Source organism: Rhinatrema bivittatum, chromosome 3 (genome assembly GCF_901001135.1).
Source record: "Rhinatrema bivittatum chromosome 3, aRhiBiv1.1, whole genome shotgun sequence".
NCBI lineage: Eukaryota > Metazoa > Chordata > Amphibia > Gymnophiona > Rhinatrematidae > Rhinatrema > Rhinatrema bivittatum.
In genome coordinates, this window is record NC_042617.1 from 593,830,664 (window position 1) to 593,857,286 (window position 26,623).

Here is a 26,623-nt window from a genome sequence, read left to right on the forward strand (position 1 = left end):
ATCCCCAGAAACAAATACAATCTCCTCCTGCCTAAGACTGACTACTTGTCACTACCGATCCTAATCGCTAGTATGTTAGATTTCATTAAGTTAAAATGTTGTTTCTCTTAATGCTTTAAGCAATTTAATCTAATTTATTTAATTATTTCTCCCAGTTCTTCTTTTCCTTGTTATATGTAAGACACTTGTGTTATGTCATCCCTAAGTTATATGTAAACCGGAGTGATTGGTAACATTGTTACCAGAACCTCGGTATATAAAAAAATGTTAAATAAATAAATAATTGTGCAAAAGGATAAGATGTTAAGACTGTATATGTAATGTTGCCATTATGTAATTATGATTACAGCAAAGAACATAGAAAGTGGAAGTGACACCCCAAGAGCTAAGTATAGCTGTAATGTTAGAGCTGATAGCAGCACAACTATGTGATGAGAAGGCCCCAGACAGTCCATTGAAACAGTGCACTTAAGGGGTAGCCTAAGGGCAAGGCAGCATAGTTCAACAAGAAAGCAGCAGGACCAGGATCAAAGAACATAGCATGGAGGTAGAAGCCCCAGGAAAAGACTCTGCAGAATACAGGCAGCAGCCCAGGAGAAGCTACCACCGCAGGATGAACTGAGACAGTAGTTGGATCGTGATTGGAGACCGCATCAAGGAGGCTGGAGTAAGGGCAGAGTATCGAGGAGGGCTTTAGAACTAGATTGCAGGCTGTGGGGATTCTCCCAGGAGAAGCCACTGCAGCATGGAGGCAGGAGCCCCAGGAGAAGCCACCACAGCATGGAGGCAGGAGCCCCAGGAGAAGCCACCACAGCAGGATGAACTGAGACAGTAGTTGGATCGTGATTGGAGACCGCATCAAGGAGGCTGGAGTAAGGGCAGAGTATCGAGGAGGGCTTTAGAACTAGATTGCAGGCTGTGGGGATTCTCCCAGGAGAAGCCACTGCAGCATGGAGGCAGGAGCCCCAGGAGAAGCCACCACAGCAGGATGAACTAAGATGACATGAGGCAGCAGCTGGACTGTGATTGGAGACCGCATGAAGGAAGCTGAAGGTATGGGCAGAGTATCGAGGGCTGAGAACTAGATAGCAGGACAACAGTGGCAGACAGTAGACCATCTCCTCCAGCAAGCCAGCACAGGAACTCTGTGATCAGGATGGGCAAAGCAGGCTTCTTTCATCTAGCTGGCACAAGAACTCTATGCAGAGGCCCAGCCAAGCTTCTTTGGATAAGTCTTGTTAGTTGACATTGAATGTCAGCAGGTCTGCTCCTTCATGGCCCTTTGCCACAGTGTGGCTTGCCACTTGGGGTGGTATGTCTTTGGGGGGCCTACCCTGGGTTGACTCTCGGGCCGGGGACTGCTGTGGGGTGGGGCATCCTGGGGATGCTGGGGAAGGCACAGGCGAGATGCTTGGGCATGCGGTTTAATATCTGAGTCAAGACATTGGTCATATTGATAAATGATGTTGTCACCATTGTCAGAGCTTGTGTGTGTGCTGCTGTCTGATCACGCAAGGCCTGGGTTTGATTGTTGACAGCCCTCCTCAGGTGTACTAGCTCTGCCCATATGTGGTGGAGGTGTACCCCATGCCTCTTTTCCAGCCGGTCTAACTCTGATGCATTAAGGTCTCTGTTGATGCTGGTGGTGGTACTGTGCTGGTTGTGACACGAGCTGGTGTTTCGGCCTTCAAAAGTGGCATGAGGGGGCTGGTAGGCTGTTACTGCTGAGTGCCTGTTGCCTCATGCAATCAATGTGGTGTGCTTGACAGAGGTTGTGGTGGCTCAACTAGCTCCCTCTGCAGGCTGGGTTTCTCCAAGAAGGTTGTTATATTTAAGCTCACATTGAATGGGCTTGCTGAACTGAGAGCTTCCTATATCTGCCTGGGCTCTGGAGGCTGGTGCTGCTGCTTCTCTTTCTCCTCCTTCTCCTCGCTGGCCTGTGTCTGTGCATCCATCACAAGGGGGCACGGAAAAGTGCTGCTGCACTTCAGATCCCAGGGGCTTGACTGCTGGTTTCAGGGGCTTTGTGGCTGGGACCGGCAGACTCCTGGGCGACAGCTGTGGAAAAATGTGCACTTTGCATTTCAGTCAATCAGGCCGATAAAGTAAGGAGCGATAGGAAGAACTGAGTTAGTGCCGGGCGCACCCGCGTTTGCCGCACGCACAATCCGGCTCACCTACCGCTCGATACTGTATTAAAATCGCATGCAAATGCAAGCCGCGTCCAAGAAGTGTCCGTGAAGCGTTAGGCCCGCTCAACCCATTTTACTGTATAGGTGCTTTATACAGCGCCTATACAGTATCCTGGGTGCGCTGGTACCTGTCATTTCAAATGGCAGGCACCAGGAAGTGGATCCCAACTTTAACCAAAGAAAACCTAAAACCCCCTCCTCCCGAAGCGACTCCACATGTAAAATATGTAAAACCTAAAATCCCCTCCTCCCAAAGCGACTCGACATGTAAAATATGTGAATAAGTGTAACCAACTTACTTTTTGTTTCTTTTTCAGCCCTTTCAGCCTTCTCTGCCATCCTCCGGAGGGGGCAGTCGGCGGGGACAGGCGCCGGCTTCCAGCGGCTCCTGCCGGCGAAGACAGACGAATGCACGCCCATAGTACACGGGCGTTCAAGCCAATGAAAGCACATGGATGGGCGTGCGTGACGTACGCCGTGACGTCACGCACGTGCATTCATGTGCTTTCATTGGCTTGAGCGCCCGTCAATTTGGGTGCTCTAGCCAGTGAAGCCCAAATTGACGGGCTTCGCACATGAATGTGCGTGCGTGACGTCACGGCGTACGTCACGCACGCCTGTCCATGTGCTTTCATTGGCTTGAGTGCCCGTGCACTACGGGCGTGTGTTAGTCCGTCTTCGCCAGCGGGGGCCGCTGGAAGCCGCTTTCGCCGCCGGCTGCCCCCGCCGGCTGCTCCCTCCGGCGGACGGCAGAGAAGGCTGAAAAAGAAACAAAAAGTAAGTTGGTTACACTTATTCACATATTTTACATGTCGAGTCGCTTCGGGAGGAGAGGGTTTTAGGTTTTTAAGTTTTCTTTTGGGGGAAAGTTTGCCGTCTACCCTTACCCCTGCCTCTAACGCAGGGGTAGGGGTAGGTGGTAAATTAGCAGGTTAAACGCGCGGCTAAACTGCAGGTTAAAAAGGCGATAGTCGGGGCGCGCATTACTGAATGTGGGGGAATAGCCAATCCGATCGTTTACATCTCATATACATGCCGCGGGCGGAAGGGGTTACTCGTTGATTTAAAGAGGCGGTAAGAATGGGTTAAAAGGGATAGTGAATCGCGGGTTGGACTAACGCGGCCAAATTGTGAGTAGAAGGCGGGTTAGAAGCAGGGTAACCGCGGCCGCACTTTACTGTGTTGTCCTGAATGTGAGCATGTTATGCCAAATGATAGAAACATAGAAAATGACGGCAGAAGAAGACCAGATAGCCCATCCAGTCTGCCCAGCAAGCTTTCGCACTTTTCTTTTTTTTCTCTCATACTTATCTGTTACTCTTGGCTCTTAGTAACCTTTTTTATTCTATTTCCCTTCCACCCCCGCCATTAATGTACAGAGCAGTGTTGGAACTGCATCTAAGCGAAATAGCTTAATTAGTTAGGGGTATTAACCACCGCATTAAGCAAGCTACACCCATGCTTATCTGTTTATCCAGACTATGTAATTCAGTCCTTGTTGGTTGTTGCCTGAATATAGATCCACGTTTCTTCATTCCCGCCTGCCATTGAAGCAGAGAGCTACGCTGGATATGCATCGAAAGTGAAGTATCAGGCTTATTTGGTTTGGGGTACTAACCGCCGTAACAAGCAAGCTACTCCCCGCTTTTTTGTGAATGCAAATCTTTTTTTCCACATTTCCTCATTGCCGTTGAAGCATAGAGCATTGTTGGAGTCGCATTAATCGTGTGTATGTTTATTGAATAAGGTTATTATCACCAGGTAGTAGCCATCGTTCCCGTGAGCCACCCACTCTTCATTCACATCCTCTAGACTTTATGGATCCACAGTGTTTATCCCACTCCCCTTTGAAGTCCTTTACAGTTTTATTCTTCACCACTTCCTCCGGAAGGTCATTCCAGGCATCCACCACCCTCTCCGTGAAGAAATACTTCCTGACATTGGTTCTGAGTCTTCCTCCCTGGAGTTTTAAATCGTGACCCCAGGTTCTGCTGATTTTTTTTTTTTTTTTTGCAATGGAAAAGGTTTGTTATTGTCTTTGGATCGTTAAAGTTTTTCAAGTATCTGAAAGTCTGTATCATATCACCTCTGCTCCTCCTTTCCTCCAGGGTGTACATATTTAGATTCTTCAATCTCTCCTCATAAGTCATTCGATGAAGACCATCCACCTTTTTGGTCGCCCTTCTCTGGACCGCCACCATCCTGTCTCTGTCTCTTTGGAGATACGGTCTCCAGAACTGTAGCCGTTTGCCATTTACAGTGAGGTGAATTTACCCACTCCTGTTCGCGTGGTGTCCAGATGCTCAGCCATTCCCTCAAACACACCCGGTCCCAGCTGTTGGATGAAGCGCTCCTCCATTGGTGTCAGCACTATCAGAAAAGGGGCTCCTCTTCTGGTTTGCTGCATATACTTGTTCCTGTTGGATATTTTGGTTTTCAATTGGGCCTTTATGTTATGGTATCTTTGGGCCACCTGCTCCCCACTCCACTGGGCTGTGACACACCAGATCTGGCACTTGGATGCCCTCGATGTCCTGTCTGCATGGTTACCGAACAGCAGTGTGTAATGTTCAAGGACCCCTGCGATAATCATTTAATCGTCTTCATGCTGAACTTCAGAGCCCTCAGATGAGCGCGCCCTGCTGCCTGGCTGCCAGAACGGGATGCCACTTCCGCTTCTGGAGAATGTCCTCTTTCCTCACTCTCGTTCCCTCTCCCCTCTCCCCTCCCTTCCTCCCCCTCCTGCTCCTGCCCTACAAACTCCCTTCCCCTCTGCCCGCTCTGTCTATCCCTAGCCTGCTGGCCTCCTCCCTCCATACTCGCTTGCCTATCCCCTTTCCCCTCTTGCCTATCTCTAATCCTGTCCCTGTCCCTACTCCTCCACCTAGCACTCCTGCCCTTGTCCTCCCTCACCCTGTCCACCCTCCTCCCCCTCCTCTCCTGATGCCTGACCTCTCCTCTCTCTCCCCTTGCCTCTCACGTTCCTTCCTCTTTACTCCTCAACACCACCACCATGCCTCACTACCCCTCTTCTGCCTCACCACATGCCTCATCACTTCTCCTCCGACTCAGCACCACGCCTCACCAAAACATAAAGACAAACAGGACAAACCAACAAAAACTTTCACACACAGATCAAGACAATAGACAAAGGGAAAGGGAAGCATGCGAAACAAGTCATGGGACACCTCACTCACTCGTTAAATACCTCCAACCAACTACCACCAGCTCATCTCCTCTCCTCTCACTAAACGCCGGACACACCTTCAGAGAGGCAGCTGCAGCAAGCCGGTATCTATAAACCTGAAAAATAATGCGCCATGCATAAATCAACATGCGCTGCGCGAAATGATGCATTATGCGGGCACGCAACACGCGATGCGATAATATAATGCGCTTTGTAAAAATTGCCTGTGCGATGCAGTAGACATGAAATTACCCTAACCACACTCATTTTTTTTTTTTATTGCGGGCACTATTTCTGCTATATTTCTAGTAATTTGATGCATCTAGGCTAAAGTTGGATGAGTTAGAACTGCTGAATGGCAGATCTAAAGTTAGATAAAACTTACCCGGGTAGCCATGCCGCAGAATATCTCAGATAAGTTTTCATGATTGCCGGTATATAAAAACTCTAAATAAAATAAATAAATAAATAAGTTAAACCAGATACTGGGAAGTCTTATCTGGCTAACTTACCTGGCCGGATATCTTTTAATATCTACCTGAAAGGTTATACATTTTATAGTTTCTAAAAGTTCCTCTTACCAATCCCTCCCATCACTATGAATTTATGTGGTGTCGTGTTGACCCTTAACAAAACCTCATCCCAGCATCACGTTTGCACAGATAAAACATGAAAACAGCACAAACAACTGTCATATTGGCTTGGGGAAGGAGAGGCGGGTTTTTTTTTTATTTAACAGATGGTGGCCATTATGAAAGGTATCCACTTTTTAATTCAAAGATTCATCAGTTGTAAGAAAATGTGTAAAAAAAGAATAATAGAACTATAAAAACTACAGACTGGTGTTGTGCATCCCGCAGCTTGGTATGGTGCTGTTGCTAACATTTTGCACATCATTGGCACTCGGCTCTCTGAGAAGAGACTCGATGATGATGGATGATGTTACATAATCCTGCTTTGCACTCTGATCTAGTGATAGGAAAACATTTGGACGTGTAGGGTTCTGCTACAATATTGGCTTTGATTTTTTTTTGTTTTGTATTCCCTTTTGTAGCTGTGATTGCTAGGATTTTAAATGGAAAACCATTATTAACAGGGTTGTTATTCCAACCGTGTTTCCAGTGACATGAGTGAAAGTGAAGACACAGTAGTTGCAGGAGACTCCAGAAGGGTTTAAATAGTCATGAATTTGTACCTATTCTTCCTTAACGTCTCATTCCCCTGCATACATTTCTGTTTAAAAAATATATTCATATGAGCACAGGTGGGAAAAATCCTAGATGCTTAAAACTTGACGGCTGCTGCTGCCTGTCGCTCTGTGGCTGGGGCGGTTCCCTGCCGCTCTGTGGCTGGGGCGGTTCCCTGCCGCCTGCCGCTCTGTGGCTGGGGCGGTTCCCTGCCGCCTGCCGCTCTGTGGCTGAGGCGGTTCCCTGCCCGCCTGCCGCTCTGTGGCTGGGGTGGTTCCCTGCCGCTCTGTGGCTGGGGTGGTTCCCTGCCGCTCTGTGGCTGGGGTGGTTCCCTGCCGCTCTGTGGCTGGGGCGGTTCCCTGCCGCCTGCCGCTCTGTGGCTGGGGCGGTTCCCTGCCGCCTGCCGCTCTGTGGCTGGGGCGGTTCCCTGCCGCCTGCCGCTCTGTGGCTGGGGCGGTTCCCTGCCCGCCTGCCGCTCTGTGGCTGGGGCGGGTGCCTGCCCGCCTGCCGCTCTGTGGCTGGGGCGGGTGCCTGCCCGCCTGCCGCTCTGTGGCTGGGGCGGGTGCCTGCCCGCCTGCTGCTCTGTGGCTGAGGCGGTTCCCTGCCCGCCTGCCGCTCTGTGGCTGAGGCGGTTCCCTGCCCGCCTGCCGCTCTGTGGCTGGGGCGGGTGCCTGCCCGCCTGCCGCTCTGTGGCTGAGGCGGTTCCCTGCCCGCCTGCCGCTCTGTGGCTGGGGCGGTTCCCTGCCCGCCTGCCGCTCTGTGGCTGAGGCGGTTCCCTGCCCGCCTGCCGCTCTGTGGCTGAGGCGGTTCCCTGCCCGCCTGCCGCTCTGTGGCTGAGGCGGTTCCCTGCCGCCTGCCGCTCTGTGGCTGAGGCGGTTCCCTGCCGCCTGCCGCTCTGTGGCTGGGGCGGGTCCCTGTCGCTCTGTGGCTGGGGCGGGTCCCTGTCGCTCTGTGGCTGGGGCGGGTCCCTGTCGCTCTGTGGCTGGGGCGGGTCCCTGTCGCTCTGTGGCTGGGGCGGTTCCCTGCCCGCCTGCCGCTCTGTGGCTGGGGCGGTTCCCTGCCGCCTGCCGCTCTGTGGCTGAGGCGGTTCCCTGCCGCCTGCCGCTCTGTGGCTGGGGCGGTTCCCTGCCCGCCTGCCGCTCTGTGGCTGGGGCGGGTGCCTGCCCGCCTGCCGCTCTATGGCTGGGGCGGGTCCCTGCTGCCTCCCTGCCGCTCTGTGGCTGGGGCGGGTGCCTGCTGCCTCCCTGCCGCTCTGTGGCTGGGGCGGTTCCCTGCTGCCTCCCTGCCGCTCTGTGGCTGGGGCGGGTGCCTGTCGCCTCCCTGCCGCTCTGTGGCTGGGGCGGTTCCCTGCTGCCTCCCTGCCGCTCTGTGGCTGGGGCGGTTCCCTGCTGCCTCCCTGCCGCTCTGTGGCTGGGGCGGTTCCCTGCTGCCTCCCTGCCGCTCTGTGGCTGGGGCGGGTCCCTGCTGCCTCCCTGCCGCTCTGTGGCTGGGGCGGTTCCCTGCTGCCTCCCTGCCGCTCTGTGGCTGGGGCGGTTCCCTGCTGCCTCCCTGCCGCTCTGTGGCTGGGGCGGTTCCCTGCCGCCTGCCGCTCTGTGGCTGGGGCGGTTCCCTGCCCGCCTGCCGCTCTGTGGCTGGGGCGGTTCCCTGCCGCCTGCCGCTCTGTGGCTGGGGCGGTTCCCTGCCGCCTGCCGCTCTGTGGCTGGGGCGGTTCCCTGCCGCCTGCCGCTCTGTGGCTGGGGCGGTTCCCTGCTGCCTCCCTGCCGCTCTGTGGCTGGGGCGGTTCCCCGCTGCCTCCCTGCCGCTCTGTGGCTGGGGCGGTTCCCTGCTGCCTCCCTGCCGCTCTGTGGCTGGGGCGGTTCCCTGCTGCCTCCCTGCCGCTCTGTGGCTGGGGCGGTTCCCTGCTGCCTCCCTGTCGCTCTGTGGCTGGGGCGGGTCCCTGCTGCCTCCCTGTCGCTCTGTGGCTGGGGCGGGTCCCTGTCGCTCTGTGGCTGGGGCGGGTCCCTGTCGCTCTGTGGCTGGGGCGGGTCCCTGTCGCTCTGTGGCTGGGGCGGGTCCCTGTCGCTCTGTGGCTGGGGCGGGTCCCTGCTGCCGCCGCTCTGTGGCTGGGGCGGGTCCCTGCTGCCGCTCTGTGGCTGGGGCGGGTCCCTGCTGCCGCTCTGTGGCTGGGGCGGGTCCCTGCCGCTCTGTGGCTGGGGCGGGTCCCTGCCGCTCTGTGGCTGGGGCAGGTCCCTGCTGCCGCTCTGTGGCTGGGGCGGGTCCCTGCCGCTCTGTGGTTGGGGCAGGTCCCTGCTGCCGCTCTGTGGCTGGGGCGGGTCCCTGCCGCTCTGTGGCTGGGGCGGGTCCCTGCCGCTCTGTGGTTGGGGCAGGTCCCTGTCGCTCTGTGGCTGGGGCAGTTCCCTGCTATTGACAGCAGCAGCTGCTGATAGGAGGCTGGGAGGGCTTCTGTCCCCGGGGCTGTAGGGAAGCCTTAGGGAGGGAGAAGGAGGGATAAGAAGGGAGGGGAGTGGAATGAAAAGTGAAAGAGGAAAAAAGTAAAAAACCATTACAAATTAGACAAAGAAGAGCATGAAAAAAGTAAATTATATGGAATGTTTGTCTCTTAAAAATGTTGGCCGGTGCCCAGGTTTTCTAAACATTTCCCAGCCCTGCATGTGACGCACATTTAAGTGAGAGCCCGTATTTCTTCTGAAGAAAAGGCTTCCTTGGTAAATAGGCAGAAAGTTCCTTACTGTAATAACAGAGAAATGTATTGCAGGAAGTCCCAGAACGCGTTTAGCCAGCGCAGCTAAGCAGGGTTTGTTTTCCTGGGATCAGTAAATGGTTTTCTTGTGCTTGATCTGTGTCGGACGACAAGCATTGCTTATCCTTGGGCTGCGCTGGGCATGCAGTGTCCGAGACTTGTAAGGGAAGTGCTGTACATTTACAGGCCTCATTTTTGCAAAATAACTTATTTCTCTGGCCACTTCAAATTGCCGTGCTGGGACGCTTGGATATGGAGAAATGTAGGTCCACAAGCAGAGTGTGGGTGAGGCCTTTGCATTGGACTAATAATACATCAGCACCCAGCTCTCCAGGGCTATGCTTCCTACTGATTTGCATGTTCCTCGGAAGCTAGTCAGAAATGTATTAAGTTACTCTGATAAAAAGGTCTCGCCTTTTACCTTGTTTAGCCTTTATTTCTGCAATTTAATTTGTAAATTTAGCTGTATCGGTGAGAAAATGAAAATGACCCGAGTTAAGAATGAGGTGGTATGTTTGACATCCAAAATGAGCCTTGTGGTATAGGGGGATTATAGGAAACTTAGTTTTTGATGTAATATAGAGTAGATTACCTTTTATCCAGAGTCCTGATCTGTTATCTGGAATTTGTGTGTTGTGCAGACGTCATAAGCTTCAGCCTTGCTCTCAGTTGTTTGCAGCCGACGACGCAGCCATGGCAGATCAGTATCTCTGCTTCTCTCTTCTTCCTAATGGTGAGCCAGGCAGAAAAGGGTCCCGTTTACCAAAGCTGATAAAGGAGGCCCCGATTTTGGAGAATCAAGTCCTTGAGTCAGTCCGCTGTCAGCTTTCTTCAGGAGTGAAAAGGAGGAGGTATGTGCTGTCTGTTTGGCAGAAAGTGCAGCTTTTCACAGAACAAGCATTGCCAAACTCCAGCAATATGGTGTTGGGCAAGCATCAAACTATGATTTAAGGCAGGGGTGGGCACTTCCGGTCCTCAAGGGCCACAAACCAGTCTGGTTTTCAGGATATCCCTAATGAATATGCATGAGAGAGATTTGCATGCACTCTGCCTCCGTTGTATGCAAATCTATGTCATGCATATTCATTAGAATATCCTAAAACCTTGACAGGTTTGTGGCCCTGGAGGACTGGAATTGCCCACCCCTGATTTAAGGGCGCAGAAAGACAAGATTCTGAAGTTTTATGCTGAAAGTGACCCTGTAATGGAAATAGCTAAATGCAAAACATTATGAGGGCCCTGGAGCTTAGATTTGCATAATGTGATATGAGTGCTCTGCCAATTGTTACGACTGTCGCTGTCCGATGTCTCGACTCCGCCCTCATTACCTCTTTGGCGACTCCTCCCGCGGTTCATGGACGTCTGGCTGCTGTGGCGTCTGCCTGCCGTCTTCTCCGGTGTCCCCGGTCCGGCTTGGGCGCTGCATCCCGCCATGTTGTTCAGCTGCCAAAGGGCGCGCACTGCACAGCCCTGCTTCTTATTCTTTCTTTGGCGCGAACCTCAGGGGCGGCCCCCTGTGATGACATCACGCATCCCGGATACAAAAGCCCACTCTGTTTGCTCGCTAATCGAGTTAACAAGGTGGTGGTGATGGGACTCCTTATGGATGGGATTCGCTCTCCCTACCAAGCTACTCTGCCTCTCCTTAATTGGATTTACTCTATCGGGGTACCCGCTCCTCGGGGACCTCTGTTTTCTTTCAGGTCGCGGTCTGGAACCGGTTGCTCGCTCCTCGAGGGCCCATGTTCCCAGACTCGCTGCCTGAGCTCACTTCTGCTTGGAAGAAACCGCTGCCTGCACCATCAGTGAGTTACCATCTATACTCTCTCAGAGCTGTTCCCTGGAACCAGGCACTCGCTCCTCGAGGGCTGGCCTGCCTCTATTCCAGTTTCTGTGTCACCTTCCGGGAGAAACCTCTGTGTGAGTAACTTTACCAACGAGGCTCTGTACCAGAACCCTGTGTATGCCCCACTGTACTCACTATCTCAGTTCCTCTCCACTACAGCACAGCCATAGAGGGAATCGCAGTTCCAGTGTCCTGAGGGACTACAAGCCCAGCCGGGCTTCATCTCTACTCACTACTGCCCCCTCTGGTGGCTTCTCAACTCTGTTTAATAAAAGATAATTCTGTGTTGTGCGTCCTAAAGCTGAGCCTGACCTGTGGCCCCTCACGGGACTTCCCCCCGTGGGAGTGGTCATCTGCCACAGTGTCCAAGGGTCCACCCAAAACCTTACAAACAATAACACCAATATTACAATTTACTTGTGTCAGGGCATTTTTTTCATTTTTTTGTTGCACTGCATACAGAGACTCTGGCTTATTGCGGTTTTCAGTTCAGTTTTTGTCTGCATGCTTCTAGTTATGCTTTATGGTCTCTATACTTTGTTGGGTGAGGGTCTGCACATGTGATTCAGGTGAGGTTTTCTGCTGGCGTGTAGTTTCTGTGTAGGGCTCCATAGCAGCCTGGCTCGGTCTGTTTTCCTAATAGGAGGTGTATTGGTGTCTTAAGGCCTGGTGTAATATTTTCAGTGTTGCCTTTTCTTAGGTAAGGTGGTTACTATTTGAGAGCTGGAAGATGGTGCTCTTCTGGTTTACTATTTATGCAATTTCTGATCAGACAGTACATGTATCTTTCCCTTGTGTCATTCTTAACAATAAAAGTAATCTTGGGCCTTTGTTTTTTTCATTTTTGCCGTGGATTATGAAAGCAGTGTGTCACCCGCGTGAGCATTGCTGTCAGATGTGTCGAGATGGGAAAAAGGTTGAGAAGCACTGGTCTAAATGGTAAAGAATTCTGTACATTAAGTCCATTTATATTTTACATGCATACAGATAAAATGTGGATTTTGATGTCTTTGTTAGCTGGCACTATTCATGCCTAGCCCTGGGACCATTACACTATAGCAAATAGAAGGGGCAATTTAAATGCTGCTGATTATAAAACTATAAAGCTTTTCCGAGGGCTGCCTTTTCAATGTTAGCTGGCTTCCTCGGCCTTGCTGGACACATGCGCACGCGAGAGGTTCATGCCACTGTGTTACTGAAGCCCCAGGACCGCGGTTTAAATGTTCTGTAGTTAAAGGTGGTGCATGTCCTCTGCCAGAATCAGCATCTGTAGTAAGAGGAAACTACTTAGCATAGGCTCAGAAAACGTTTGCTTGGAGTTAATTAGGGCACACTGGGTTCATTAACACAAAAGGCGCAGAGAAGCCGAATGTCTCGAGTTTTAAATAATTTAGAAGGCAAATGAATAATGAAGGATGTAACCTTAAAGGAGATGAAGGGGTGTTTTCCCGCTTGCTTTCATCAGGGGAACTTGTGTTGCAGCCGGGCGCAGCGTTACTGAGAATGAGACCTTTCATCTTTGCAGTATTTGAAGCTCGTCAGCTGCTGAAGAGGCTGAGTGTATAATTTTATTGCTCGGTGGAAGACGATGAATAACGTTGTACATTTTTATCGCCTCCGCATTACATTTAATATTTCATAACCTCTTCTTTTGGGAAAAGAGAGGTCACAGAGGTTCTCAGGGATGCACTGCCCCTGTCCGGGGATGACATTATGGTATCTAGATTTCTTTTTATAGGTTTGTGTGGAGTTGATGATGGAGACTATTAATTTTACAGAGTCAGGGGCAGCAGAGGGTGGGACAAAGTAATTAACCTGGCCCCCCAAGTTTCCCTTGTCCTGCTGCCTATGAACCCTTACATCTTTTTAAAGGGTCTCATATACCATGAATAGGGCAGCTTTCAGGTTGTCCGTAGGTACGTTGGACCTGTGGGCCAGCAAGCTGATTTCTAATGGGAAATCCAGGCCCTGTAGGGTTTCCCTTTAGAGATCAGGCCAGCTTTCTGTGGTTGATAAATTGGTTGCCTTAAGGAGAGGATTGGAGAATTATGAAACACACCGAAATGCAAAAATTGATTGATAAGTTTTCCTGTGCTTAAGAAGATTTCCCACTAGGAACTTTTAAAAAAATCATATGCATAAATATTTATTGATTCCAGAGGAGGCTAGTCCATCTTTCCTGAAGACAGGCAGGGTTGGCGGGTGTGCCCAGATATGCGCACGTCATGCAATAGCTTGACCGCTCACATTTGTGTGCCCAATGTACGTAAAACCCCACTTTGACCGAGTAAGTCGGGTACCTGCCCACACCACTGCAAGTTTCACCAGTTCATCCACCGGTTGGCTCAGTTAACAGCTGAGTCCTCCAAAACCCCCTAGATTATTCGCTTTCCCCGGTTACCCCAGACCTTTTAAAACCCTGAGAAATGGCGCTGTTTACTTTTCAGTCTGAGTCTGAGGCTATGGCGAGTCTGAAGCAAACTGAGCAGTTTATGGGATGGAAACTTCCCCTTGAAGCTACCACATAACCCAAAAATGTGTACAGTTGTAACGTTAAGGTTCGTTTGAGTACATCTAAGACTAAATTACAAATGTGACATTCAGTGCCCCCGTCACTGATTAGGAAAATAAATCTCTCTAAGGTGCTCTTATTTATTTATTTTATAGTCCGTTTCTCAGCCCGTTCAAAGTGGATTACATGCAGGTACCGTAGGATAAATCTCTCTAAGGTGCTCTTATTTATTTTATAGTCCGTTCAAAGTGGATTACATACAGGTACTGTAGGATAAATCTCTCTAAGGTGCTCTTATTTATTTATTTTATAGTCCATTCAAAGTGGATTACATGCAGGTACCGTAGGATAAATCTCTCTAAGGTGCTCTTATTTATTTTATAGTCCGTTCAAAGTGGATTACATACAGGTACTGTAGGATAAATCTCTCTAAGATGCTCTTATTTATTTATTTTATAGTCCATTTCTCAGCCCGTTCAAAGTGGATTACCTGCAGGTACTGAAGGATAAATCTCTCTAAGGTGCTCTTATTTATTTATTTTATAGTCCATTCAAAGTGGATTACATACAGGTACTGTAGGATAAATCTCTCTAAGGTGCTCTTATTTATTTATTTTATAGTCCGTTTCTCAGCCCGTTCAAAGTGGATTACATACAGGTACTGTAGGATAAATCTCTCTAAGATGCTCTTATTTATTTATTTTATAGTCCATTTCTCAGCCCGTTCAAAGTGGATTACCTGCAGGTACTGAAGGATAAATCTCTCTAAGATGTTCTTATTTATTTTATAGTCCGTTCAAAGTGGATTACATACGGGTACTGAAGGATAAATCTCTCTAAGGTGCTCTTATTTATTTATTTTATAGTCTGTTCAAAGTGGGTTACATACAGGTACTGCAGGTATTTTCCTTTCCCATAAAGATCACGTTTGTAGCTGAGGCAATAGAGGGTAAGGGGATTTATCCAAGGTCACAAGGAGTGGCAGTGGGATTTGAACCCTGGCTTCCCTGGTTTGTAGCCCACTGCTCTAGCCACTAGGCTACTCCTGCAAAATCTTATGTGCTTTTCAATTAGTGCCTATACGATTGCTAACGAGGGATATTAAGATCATGGATTGCTTGGTCTGTAAAAAGATAACTTTCAACGAACTCAGCGCGGCCCCGTATACACAAGTATCTGGGCATGTGGTGATCTACAGCGATTCAGTGCCCCTTCCTATCCATCAGGATTCGAAACTTCTCCAGCACTAAATCTTTATCGATCTGTAATTGCGGTGAGTCCGGCACAGTCATCGAGGACTTTATATTCACTGGGGCCAACTTTTGTACACCATTGCTGTGGATTGAAGCTCTGTAAATTGTAGGGTGTACTTTCATGACTGGGTGCCTTTTGTTTTTAATTGGGATATGGATGTATGAGTGGGATGGATGTTTGGTTTTTTTAAAACATTGTTAGTGTGAGAAGTTGTAAATTGTTATATTTTTGATGTGAGCTCAAAGGATGTACTTTATAATATTTGATATGTTTACAATAAAATAGTTGTTTCTTACATTTATATAAAACGTTTCATGCATTTTGTTTTGGAGTTGTAGTGGTACAATTTAAAGGGGGATTCTAGGCATATGTTTGTTAATGTTTTAACATTTTGAAATGTTTTTGATGACTACGTATAAATGTTTAGCGACAGGAATTCCGTCTCTTTTAATGACTGACTTCTTTGCTTCTCTTGCGTTGCTGTAACACTGTGTTCTCGCCCCTTGCTTTCCTGTGGTGGGAGTTAGCAAATTCTGTGACAAAGGTTTAAGGATTCTGCAGCAATTATGTGGCAAATTTGCATAATTTTGTACTGATTTATATCTCAGACCAGGTTTAAAAAAAAGTTAGTTTTGTATTAAAAACCATTCATGTTTTGATTCTAAGCCATTTAAACTACACGGAATTAGGGCACTGGTCAGAGTCCACCAGTGTTCACAGGTTGTACGTTTTGGCTTGGGTTAGGTCTGTTACTTGTAAAAATGTAGGAAACATTTAACTATACACCATGATGCAAATAAAAAAAAAAAAGTACAAAGTATAAAAATTTTTATTTATTTATTTATTTAATTTTATATACCGGCAACCGTTTGCACATTGTGCCGGTTCACACGTAACTTACAACAGAAAGTATATAGGCATAGCCTTTACAGAGAACGGTGTATAACGTAAAACGCAGTAACAGAACAAATAACTAAGTAACTGGGGAGGGATGAGGGGGGGGGGGGGTCGATACAAAGGGGGGGCAGGGGGAGGGTGCAAACAGATACAAGGGGATAAAATGTGAATAGGGATTCGAGGAAGAAATATGTACAATGGTTATATACAGAAGTTGTACACTGGATATATATACAGATGTTGTACACTGGTTATATACAGCAGATGTAGGAAACTTTAGAGGGGGAGGGTGTTGGGTGTAGGTTCTGAAAGGGGGGTGTTGGAGAGGGATGATGGTTGGGCTAGCGTGTTAGTTGGTGAAGATGATGAAGAATGGGGGTATGCTTGGAGGAAAAGCCAGGTTTTGAGTTTCTTCTTGAAAGTAGGTGTGGAGGTTTCGGTACGTAGATTAAGAGGCATAGAGTTCCAGAGGGAGGGGCCTGCAAGGGAAAGGGCTCTATTGGTGGTGGAAATGAGTCTAGTGGATTTTATGGAAGGAGGGATAAGGGTTCCACGGAGGGAAGCACGGGTGGGTCTTGTGGAGGTACGAGGGAGGAAGGGTGGGTTTAGCCAGTTGCAGTGTTCATTAGTAATACTTTTGTGGATGAGGGTGAGGGTCTTGTAAATAATTCGTGAGTGAATGGGAAGCCAGTGGAGATCAATGAGGGTGGGAGTGATGTGGTCTTTCTTATTGACATTGGTGAGGATGCGTGCAGTAGCGTTTTGGAGGAGTTGTAGAGGTTTGATGTGGCTAGAAGGGAGTCCAAGTAGGAGAGCGTTACAGTAATCAATTTTTGAGAAAATTATGGATTGGAGTACCGTGCGGAAATCGGAGAAGTAGAGAAGGGGTTTGAGTTTTTTGAGGGTTTGAAGTTTGAAATAGCAGCTGCTAAGGATAGATTTGATGTATGGTTTGAATGTTAGTTGGTTATCAAGTATAACACCCAGGTTTCTTGTGTCGGAGAGAAAGTTGGGGGAATGGAGAGTGGAGAGAGTGGGTGCGGCTGCATGTCTAGAGGAGACGAGGAGGAGTTCAGTTTTTTGCGGATTGAGGGCTAGGTGCATGTCAGTGAGGAGCTGGTTTATGGAGGCGAGAATGGTGTTCCAGTTTTGGAGTGCAGTGAGAACAGAGTTTTTGAAAGGGATGAGGATTTGCACATCATCCGCATAGATGAAGTGTGTGATACCAAGGTTGGAGAGGAGGTTTGTGAGGGGGAGCATGTAAATGTTAAATAAGGTGGAAGAGAGGGAGGATCCTTGGGGAACGCCACAGTCGAGATTAACAGGGAGGGATGTAAAATTGTCGGTGAGGACTGTGTAGGTACGGTTTTGGAGGAAGGACCTTATCCAAGAAAGAGCAGTACCTGAAATTCCTATGCTGATGAGAGTGTTGATGAGGATGTTGTGATTTACGGTATCGAAGGCAGCGGAAATATCTAGCATGGCAATGAGGTAGGAGTTACCGGCATCCATTCCTTTGATGATTGTGTCTGTAAGGGAAAGGAGTAGGGATTCCGTACTGAGGTGTTTACGGAAGCCGTATTGTGTGGGTAGGAGAATGTTGGATTCTTCTAGGTAGTCAGAGAGACGGGAGTTTACTAGTTTCTCAATGACTTTGGAGAGGAAAGGGAGATTGGAGATAGGACGGAGGTTAGATAGATTGGAGGGATCAAGGGAGGGTTTTTTTAGGATAGGTTTGACCACAGCTTGTTTCAGGGAGTTAGGGACCAGGCCGTGTTCCAGGGAGCAGTTCACGATTTTGGAGAGTGTGGTGGCTATTGTTTTAGGAATAGCGAGAAGGAGTTTAGTTGGGATGGTTTCCGAGGGGTGGGAGGAAGGTCTCATCTTTTTTAAGATGTTTTCTATTTCTAGAGTTGAGGAGGGTTCAAACGAAGCGAGGATGGTGGGTGTATGTGGGGTGGGAGGGGTTATGCTGTTGGTGTTAGGGTTCTTGGTATTAGGGGTGAACTTGGCAGTGATGTTGGATATTTTGTTCTTAAAGAAGAGGGCAATTTCATTGCATCGGTTCTGTGTGGAGGGGATTTGGGGTGTAGACGTGTTAGGTTTGGTGAGATTTGAGACTAGGGTAAATAGAGCCTTTGGGTTGAATTGGAGGTGGTGAATTTTCTTAGCATAATATTCTTTTTTGGTTGTTTGAATGGCATTTCTATATGTGTGCATGAGTTGGTAATAGATGGTTTTTGTGGCGGGGGAGGGGTGTTTGCGCCAGTGTCTTTCAGCTGCTCTAAGCTGGATTTTTTGGGATTTGAGCGTATGGGTGTACCAGGGTTTTTTGGATGATTTGGTTTGTGTGATAGTTTTTTGAATGATTGGGCATAGGTTGTTGGCGATTTTTTGGGTGGTTTCTGTCCAGGAGTATGCCACTTTTGTTTTGAATTGAAATAATGCAAATGATCCTTTTTATATTTTGTTGAGAAAGTCCTTATCTTTCAGAATATATGAGCTTGTGTATGATGAAAATGCCCTCCGTATTAGAGTTTGTCCTGCTGTTAATTGCACAGAAAAGCATTTGTGCATATATTGGGCACATGCTAACAGACAAAAAAAGGGGTTGAATGAAACCAAGTTTGAAACTCTCCAGGAGTAGTAGTGCCAGTCATCAAGGTTTCTGTGAATTGAAATTAATGAGGCACCAGCAGTTGCAGGTCTCTGTAGCTGGTGTGCACAGTAGTTGACCACTTGTGCAGGTACAAGAACTTTTGTATAGAAAATTCTTCGAAAGAGATATCGCTCCATTCAGGAATTTATAGCAAAATCATCTTTGGTTTGATTTAAGAGGGATGAAACGTTCTGACTGCTTTCTCTGACCTCTCCAACTTCACCCTCTCCTCCTCTTCCCTTCAGATGAGAAGGGGGCGAGGGGCTGGATTAGGGAGCAGGATGCCCCTCTCTGCTGCTGAAGACTCAGCCTCACCCTTACTCATGTTGCTTGCAGGCTATTTGTGAGGGGAGGGGGCTGGAGCAAGAGCAGAGAGAAAGCTGAGGCCGAAGGTAGGCCTCCAGTAACTTTAAGGAGCGGGGAAACTTCAGGAAGGTTGATTGTGCAACAAGTTCTAAATTATGTGGCAATAAGCTAATTACGAGGCACATTTTAAAAGCCCGGTGCGAGCCACAATCTGGAGATATGCACGTGAGGACATGCGTGCGCCAGGTGGATTTAAAAAGCTGCCTACATGTGCGCGCATCTCCTGAGGCGCAAAGCCCTCACTCCAGTTCACAAAGGGGTGTGATGGGGCTGGGGTGTTGGCATTGCAGGACAGGACCAGGAGATGTGCACGCAAATACTTATGTGCCCGGGCCCGCACCCAGCTCCAGTGCTGCGTCACTTAAAACAAAATATATTACAGCCGCTTCTTAGGGGTTTAAATACTCTGGGCTGACTGGAGGGAGTGGGGTTTGAAGACCTAGCTCCACACTGGGCAGACTGGTGAAACTGGTCATGGCGTGGATGCGCGCTAATTATAAAACTCCCTCACGCGGCTCATACCCGGATGTGCATGGCTGTGCGTGCAGACATACATGCGCCCAGGCTATTTTATAACGCGTGCGTATGTTATAACTGCATCCCTGGGTGACGCACGTAATATACACGTGTAACCCTTTAAAATCCCTCCTGCGCGCGCCAAACTTATTTTGCATAGGCTCGGCGACGCGTGCAAGCCCCGGGACACGCGTATGTCCCGGGGCTTGAAGAAATGGGCGGGGCGTGGGTGGGGAGGGGTCAGAGGCCTCGCCACTGCCGCCGGGCCCGGGGATCGCGTGCCAGCACTCGGCCGGTGAGTGCAACCTACGCCTGCCTAATAAAACAAAGGTAGGGGGAGGGATTTAGATAGGGCTGGGGGCGGGTTAGATGGGGGGCGGGAGGGGAAGGTGGGGGGGGGCGCGGAGGGAATGGGGAAAGCCATGGGGGCTCCCCTAGGGCTCGGCGCGCGCTGACCTTGGATTTTATAACCTGCGCGCGGCTGCGAGCGCGTGTTATAAAATCAGGCGTAGATTTGTGCGCACTGACCTTGGATTTTATAACACGCGCGCGGCTGCGAGCGCGTGTTATAAAATCAGGCGTAGATTTGTGCGCGCTGACCTTGGATTTTATAACACGCGCGCGGCTGCGAGCGCGTGTTATAAAATCGGGTGTAGATTTGTGCGCGCTGACCTTGGATTTTTTTTTTTTTATTTAATATTTTATTGAATTATAACATTTTTTCACAAATGAAATAACCAAGAAAAGTAAAGAAATAAAATATCACAAAAAATATTAGGCACAATCCACATTACATAACAATCCTAGTCCACATCCTGGGTGGGAAAGAGGGTTTCCAAGCTACTTGCTATGTCTTTATTCTTATACAACCCTGTCCCAACAAACAAAACTAATTTCACTGCTAAGATTGCTGAGATTTATCCTTTAAGAATCGCTCCAAGTGGATGGGGTCGGTAAAGATAAACTTATTATTCTGGTAAGTTATTAAGCATTTGCAAGGAAATTTTAGAAAATAACTGGCCCCTAAATCAAGAGCCTGTTTCCTCAAATTAAGAAATTGCTTCCTTCGTGCTTGAGTCGCACGGAAACATCTGGAAAGATTTGGACTTTATGCCCACAAAAATTAAGATCCTTGACCTGAAAATCGGGCGTAGATTTGTGCGCGCTGACCTTGGATTTTATAACCTGCGCGCGGCTGCGAGCACAGGTTATAAAATCGGGCGTAGATTTGTGCGCGCTGACCTTGGATTTTATAACCTGCGCGCGGCTGCGAGCGCAGGTTATAAAATCGGGCGTAGATTTGTGCGCGCTGACCTTGGATTTTATAACCTGCGCGCGGCTGCGAGCGCGTGTTATAAAATCGGGCGTAGATTTGTGCGCGCTGACCTTGGATTTTATAACCTGCGCGCGGCTGCGAGCGCAGGTTATAAAATCGGGCGTAGATTTGTGCGCCCTGACCTTGGATTTTATAACCTGCGCGCGGCTGCGAGCGCGTGTTATAAAATCGGGCGTAGATTTGTGCGCGCTGACCTTGGATTTTATAACCTGCGCGCGGCTGCGAGCGCGTGTTATAAAATCGGGCGTAGATTTGTGCGAGCTGACCTTGGATTTTATAACCTGCGCGCGGCTGCGAGCGCAGGTTATAAAATCGGGCGTAGATTTGTGCGCCCTGACCTTGGATTTTATAACCTGCGCGCGGCCTGCGAGCGCGTGTTATAAAATCGGGCGTAGATTTGTGCGCGCTGACCTTGGATTTTATAACCTGCGCGCGGCTGCGAGCGCGTGTTATAAAATCGGGCGTAGATTTGTGCGCGCTGACCTTGGATTTTATAACCTGCGCGCGGCTGCGAGCGCAGGTTATAAAATCGGGCGTAGATTTGTGCGCGCTGACCTTGGATTTTATAACCTGCGCGCGGCTGCGAGCGCAGGTTATAAAATCGGGCGTAGATTTGTGCGCGCTGACCTTGGATTTTATAACCTGCGCGCGGCTGCGAGCGCGTGTTATAAAATCGGGTGTAGATTTGTGCGCGCCGGGTTGCGCGCACAAATCTACACCCGCGCGTAGGTTACAAAATGTGCGCATGTGTTTGAAAGTTACTGCCCCTGTGTTTTTTTCCGCGAGCACGCAGTCGTGGGAGACAGAGACAGCTTTATGCAGGTTGGAAGATTGTTGGAGCTGGAGGTGGAAGGGGATTTAATTGCACTGTGCCAGGACTTCAGTGCACCTTATAGTGGGAAGCCTCTGTTTTTCTTGTTCTTAAGAGACCTGGTTCCCTTCCACTGAAGGACAGGAAACCATTACTCTAAGTGCAACATATGAGCAGTGGAGACGGTGATTACTGCACCATCAAGAACTTAAAAGTAATCTGAACACATTTTTTTGGAATAATAGGAGAATAGGAAGATGTAGTTATTTTCTCCAGGGATTAAAGCTAATGCATATATTTGAAGTCAGAAAGGAACCTGTATATTTTGCTGTTCTGCAGAGGCTCAGTGCATTTTTCTCCCCTTTGGATTATATCAGAGCAGGTAAAGAAAAGTTGGTCGCCATGAATCTTTGGTTCGATATGAACCTAAATATGCAACCTTCGTATTTAGGTTGGTGCTTCACTGCTTAATCCTTGATGACTGTCCTTAACCTATACTCTGAAAAACTTTCAGTACAGAAATATAACAACAACAGTAAGTTATAACATTCAGTGTGATGTGAAATTTATTGCTTTCACATAAGAACTAGTTGGATTATTTGCTTTGCAAATCCATGCAAAATGTTCTCTGGCCAGCAGGATACTTTTTAAAACGTTTTATAGCAAAGATGCTAATTAATCCAGATAAGAAAGTTCTATATTTTGTCTATGAAAGACGTAGTTGGCAGCAACAGATTGGTTTTATTTTCTAAGGCTTTATCAGATCTCTTAAAAGATTATAGTACTTCAGTGCTACAGATTAGCTCTAGGGCTGCTGTTTACGAGCTGGGGAAAAAAATCAGATTTAATTCAGCCCTTTTGAATTTTTTTTTTTCAGACGTCATCTCGCAAACTATCTGGTGCTGAGCAGCTTTTTTTTTTCCTTAATATTTATTACAGAAGTAGAGACAAGTCAGACGTTTGGGCCCAAAGCTACAGCCTTGTATTTATAGCAGAGTTCTCAGATTATATAAATACAGTTCTTTTTCCTGAACATAAGAACATAAGAAAATGCCATACTGGGTCAGACCAAGGGTCCATCAAGCCCAGCATCCTGTTTCCAACAGTGGCCAATCCAGGCCATAAGAACCTGGCAAGTACCCAAAAACTAAGTCTATTCCATGTAACCATTGCTAATGGCAGTGGCTATTCTCTAAGTGAACTTAATAGCAGGTAATGGACTTCCCCTCCAAGAACTTATCCAATCCTTTTTTAAACACAGCTATATTAACTGCACTAACAACATCCTCCGGCAACAAATTCCAGAGTTTAATTGTGCGTTGAGTAAAAAAGAACTTTCTCCGATTAGTTTTAAATGTGCCCCATGCTAACTTCATGGAGTGCCCCCTAGTCTTTCTACTATCCAAAAGAGTAAATAACCGATTCACATCTACCCGTTCTAGACCTCTCATGATTTTAAACACCTCTATCATATCCCCCCTCAGTCGTCTCTTCTCCAAGCTGAAAAGTCCTAACCTCTTCAGCCTTTCCTCATAGGGGAGTTGTTCCATTCCTTTTATCATTTTGGTTGCCCTTCTCTGTACCTTCTCCATCGCAATTATATCTTTTTTGAGATGTGGCGACCAGAATTGTACACAGTATTCAAGGTGCAGTCTCACCATGGAGTGATACAGAGGCATTATGACATTTTCCGTTTTATTCACCATTCCCTTTCTAATAATTCCCAAACATTCTGTTTGCTTTTTTGACTGCCGCAGCACACTGTACCGACGATTTCAATGTGTTATCCACTATGACACCTAGATCTCTTTCTTGGGTTGTAGCACCTAATATGGAACCCAACATTGTGTAATTATAGCACGGGTTATTTTTCCCTATATGCATCACCTTGCACTTATCCACATTAAATTTCATCTGCCATTTGGATGCCCAATTTTCCAGTCTCACAAGGTCTTCCTGCCAATTTATCACAATCTGCTTGTGATTTAACTACTCTGAACAATTTTGTGTCATCTGCAAATTTGATTATCTCACTCGTCGTATTTCTTTCCAGATCATTTATAAATATATTGAAAAGTAAGGGTCCCAATACAGATCCCTGAGGCACTCCACTGTCCCCTCCCTTCCACTGAGAAAATTGCCCATTTAATCCTACTCTCTGTTTCCTGTCTTTTAGCCAGTTTGCAATCCACGAAAGGACATCGCCACCTATCCCATGACTTTTTACTTTTCCTAGAAGCCTCTCATGAGGAACTTTGTCAAATGCCTTCTGAAAATCCAAGTATACTATATCTACCGGTTCACCTTTATCCACATGTTTATTAACTCCTTCAAAAAAGTGAAGCAGATTTGTGAGGCAAGACTTGCCCTGGGTAAAGCCATGCTGACTTTGTTCCATTAAACCATGTCTTTCTATATGTTCTGTGATTTTGATGTTTAGAACACTTTCCACTATTTTTCCTGGCACTGAAATCAGGCTAACCGGTCTGTAGTTTCCCGGATCACCCCTGGAGCCCTTTTTAAATATTGGGGTTACATTTGCTATCCTCCAGTCTTCAGGTACAATGGATGATTTTAATGATAAGTTACAAATTTTTACTAAAAGGTCTGAAATTTCATTTTTTAGTTCCTTCAGAACTCTGGGGTGTATACCATCCGGTCCAGGTGATTTACTACTCTTCAGTTTGTCAATCAGGCCTACCACATCTTCTAGGTTCACCGTGATTTGATTCAGTCCATCTGAATCATTACCCATGAAAACCTTCTCCATTATGGGTACCTCCCCAACATCCTCTTCAGTAAACACTGAAGCAAGAAATAATTTAATCTTTCCGCGATGGCCTTATCTTCTCTAAGTGCCCCTTTAACCCCTCGATCATCTAACGGTCCAACTGACTCCCTCACAGGCTTTCTGCTTCGGATATATTTTAAAAAGTTTTTACTGTGAGTTTTGCCTCTACAGCCAACTTCTTTTCAAATTCTCTCTTAGCCTTGTCTTATCAATGTCTTACATTTAACTTGCCAATGTTTATGCTTTACCCTATTTTCTTCTGTTGGATCCTTCTTCCAATTTTTGAATGAAGATCTTTTGGCTAAAATAGCTTCTTCACCTCCCCTTTTAACCATGCCGGTAGTCGTTTTGCCTTCCTTTCCACCTTTCTTAATGTGTGGAATACATCTGGACTGTGCTTCTAGAATGGTATTTTTTAACAATGACCACGCCTCTTGGACATTTTTTACTTTTGTAGCTGCTCCTTTCAGTTTTTTTCTAACAATTTTTCTCATTTTATCAAAGTTTCCCTTTTGAAAGTTTAGCACGAGAGCCTTGGATTTGCACACTGTTCCTTTTCCAGTCATTAAATCAAATTTGATCATATTATGATCACTATTGCCAAGCGGCCCCACCACCGTTACCTCTCTCACAAAGTCCTGTGCTCCACTGAGAATTAGATCTAAAATTGCTCCCCCTCTCGTCGGTTCCTGAACCAATTGCTCCATAAAGCTATCATTTATTCCATCCAGGAACGTTATCTCTCTAGCGATGATACATTTACCCAGTCTATATTGGGGTAATTGAAGTCTCCCATTATTACTGCACTACCAATTTGGTTAGCTTCCCTAATTTCTCTTAGCATTTCACTGTCCATCTCACCATCTTGACCAGGTGGATGGTAGTATACCCCTATCACTATAGTCTTCCCCGACACACAAGGGATTTCTACCCTTAAAGATTCAATTTTGTATTAGTCTCATGCAGGATGTTTATCCTGTTGGGACTCTATGCCATCCCGGACATAAAGTGCCCACACCTCCTCCCGAGTGCTCCTCTCTGTCATTGCGATATAATTTGTACCCCGGTATAGCACTGTCCCATTGGTTATCCTCTTTCCACCATGTCTCTGAGATGCCAAGTCTGTCATCATTTACTGCTATACATTCTAATTCTCCCATCTTACTTCTTAGACTTCTGGCATTAGCATACAAACATTTCAAAGTTTGTTTTTTGTTTGTATTTTCATTCTGCTTTTTAATTGATAGGGATAAGTTAGAATTTTTTAGCCTCAGGTGAGTTTTTAGTTACAGGCACTTGGACTACTTTTCTAATTATTGGAACCTCACTGTCGGGATGCCTAATTCTAATGCATCATTAGTATCCTTTAAAGATACCTCTCTCCGATCCATGCGCTGCTGAGCGACTGTCGGCTTTCCCCTTTGTTCTAGTTTAAAAGCTGCTCTATCTCCTTTTTAAAGGTTAGCGCCAGCAGTCTGGTTCCACCCTGGTTAAGGTGGAGCCCATCCCTTCGGAAGAGACTCCTCTTCCCCAAAAGGTTCCCCAGTTCCTAACAAAACTGAATCCCTCTTCCTTGCACCATCGTCTCATCCACGCATTGAGACTCCGGAGCTCTGCCTGCCTCTGGTGACCTGCGCGTGGAACAGCGGCATATTGTGTCTCCCTCCTGTAAGAACATGAAAAAAAATGGTTTTCCTCTTGTGTGCACACTGAAGCCCTTGAAATACTTGTGGGACGTTTACTCTTAAGGTCACATGCACATCTACACGCGGTGGGATATTTTAAATGATATGCGCGTATGTGTACGCACAATATAAAATTACAGCGTAGCTCTGCTCGTGTGTTTAGGGGCGCTTGAGCATTCTTTTTAAAATTAGCCAGTCAGGGGTTGCTTATATGACACACAGGGGTTGCTTATATGACACACAGGGGTTGCTTATATGACACACAGATGTCATATAAATGCCATACTGGGTCAGACCCTTGGTCTGACCCAGTATGGCATTTTCTTATGTTCTTATGGAATTATTAGGAAGGGAATGGTTAATAGAACGGAAAATGTCATAATGCCTCTATATCGCTCCATTGTGAGACCACACCTTGAATACTGTGTACAATTCTGGTCGCCGCATCTCAAAAAAGATATAGTTGCAATGGAGAAGGTACAGAGAAGGGCAACCAAAATGATAAAGGGGATGGAACAGCTTCCCTATGAGGAAAGGCTGAAGAGGTTTGGGCTGTTCAGTTTGGAGAAGAGACGGCTGAGGGGGGATATGATAGAGGTCTTTAAGATCATAAGAGGTCTTGAATGAGTAGATGTGACTCGGTT

The 26,623-nt window shown here is 47.5% G+C and overlaps 1 protein-coding gene and 1 long non-coding RNA gene across 4 annotated transcripts in view; one reads left to right on the forward strand and one right to left on the reverse strand.

Annotated features, from left to right (window-relative positions):
• Window positions 1-26,623, forward strand: part of LOC115088443 (probable palmitoyltransferase ZDHHC14) — a 400,884-nt gene that overhangs the window by 91,672 nt on the left and 282,589 nt on the right. The gene's annotated exons all lie outside the window — the stretch shown is intronic.
• On the reverse strand, window positions 293-10,183 carry LOC115088444. 2 transcript variants are annotated; one of them, XR_003855779.1, is made up of 4 exons: window positions 9,899-10,183; window positions 5,765-5,826; window positions 5,401-5,495; window positions 293-2,058 (listed from the first exon to the last, which is right to left on the reverse strand). It is a non-coding gene; the product is annotated as an uncharacterized LOC115088444 (long non-coding RNA). The 2 variants fall into 2 exon arrangements; XR_003855780.1 differs by having other exon boundaries at window positions 5,390-5,495.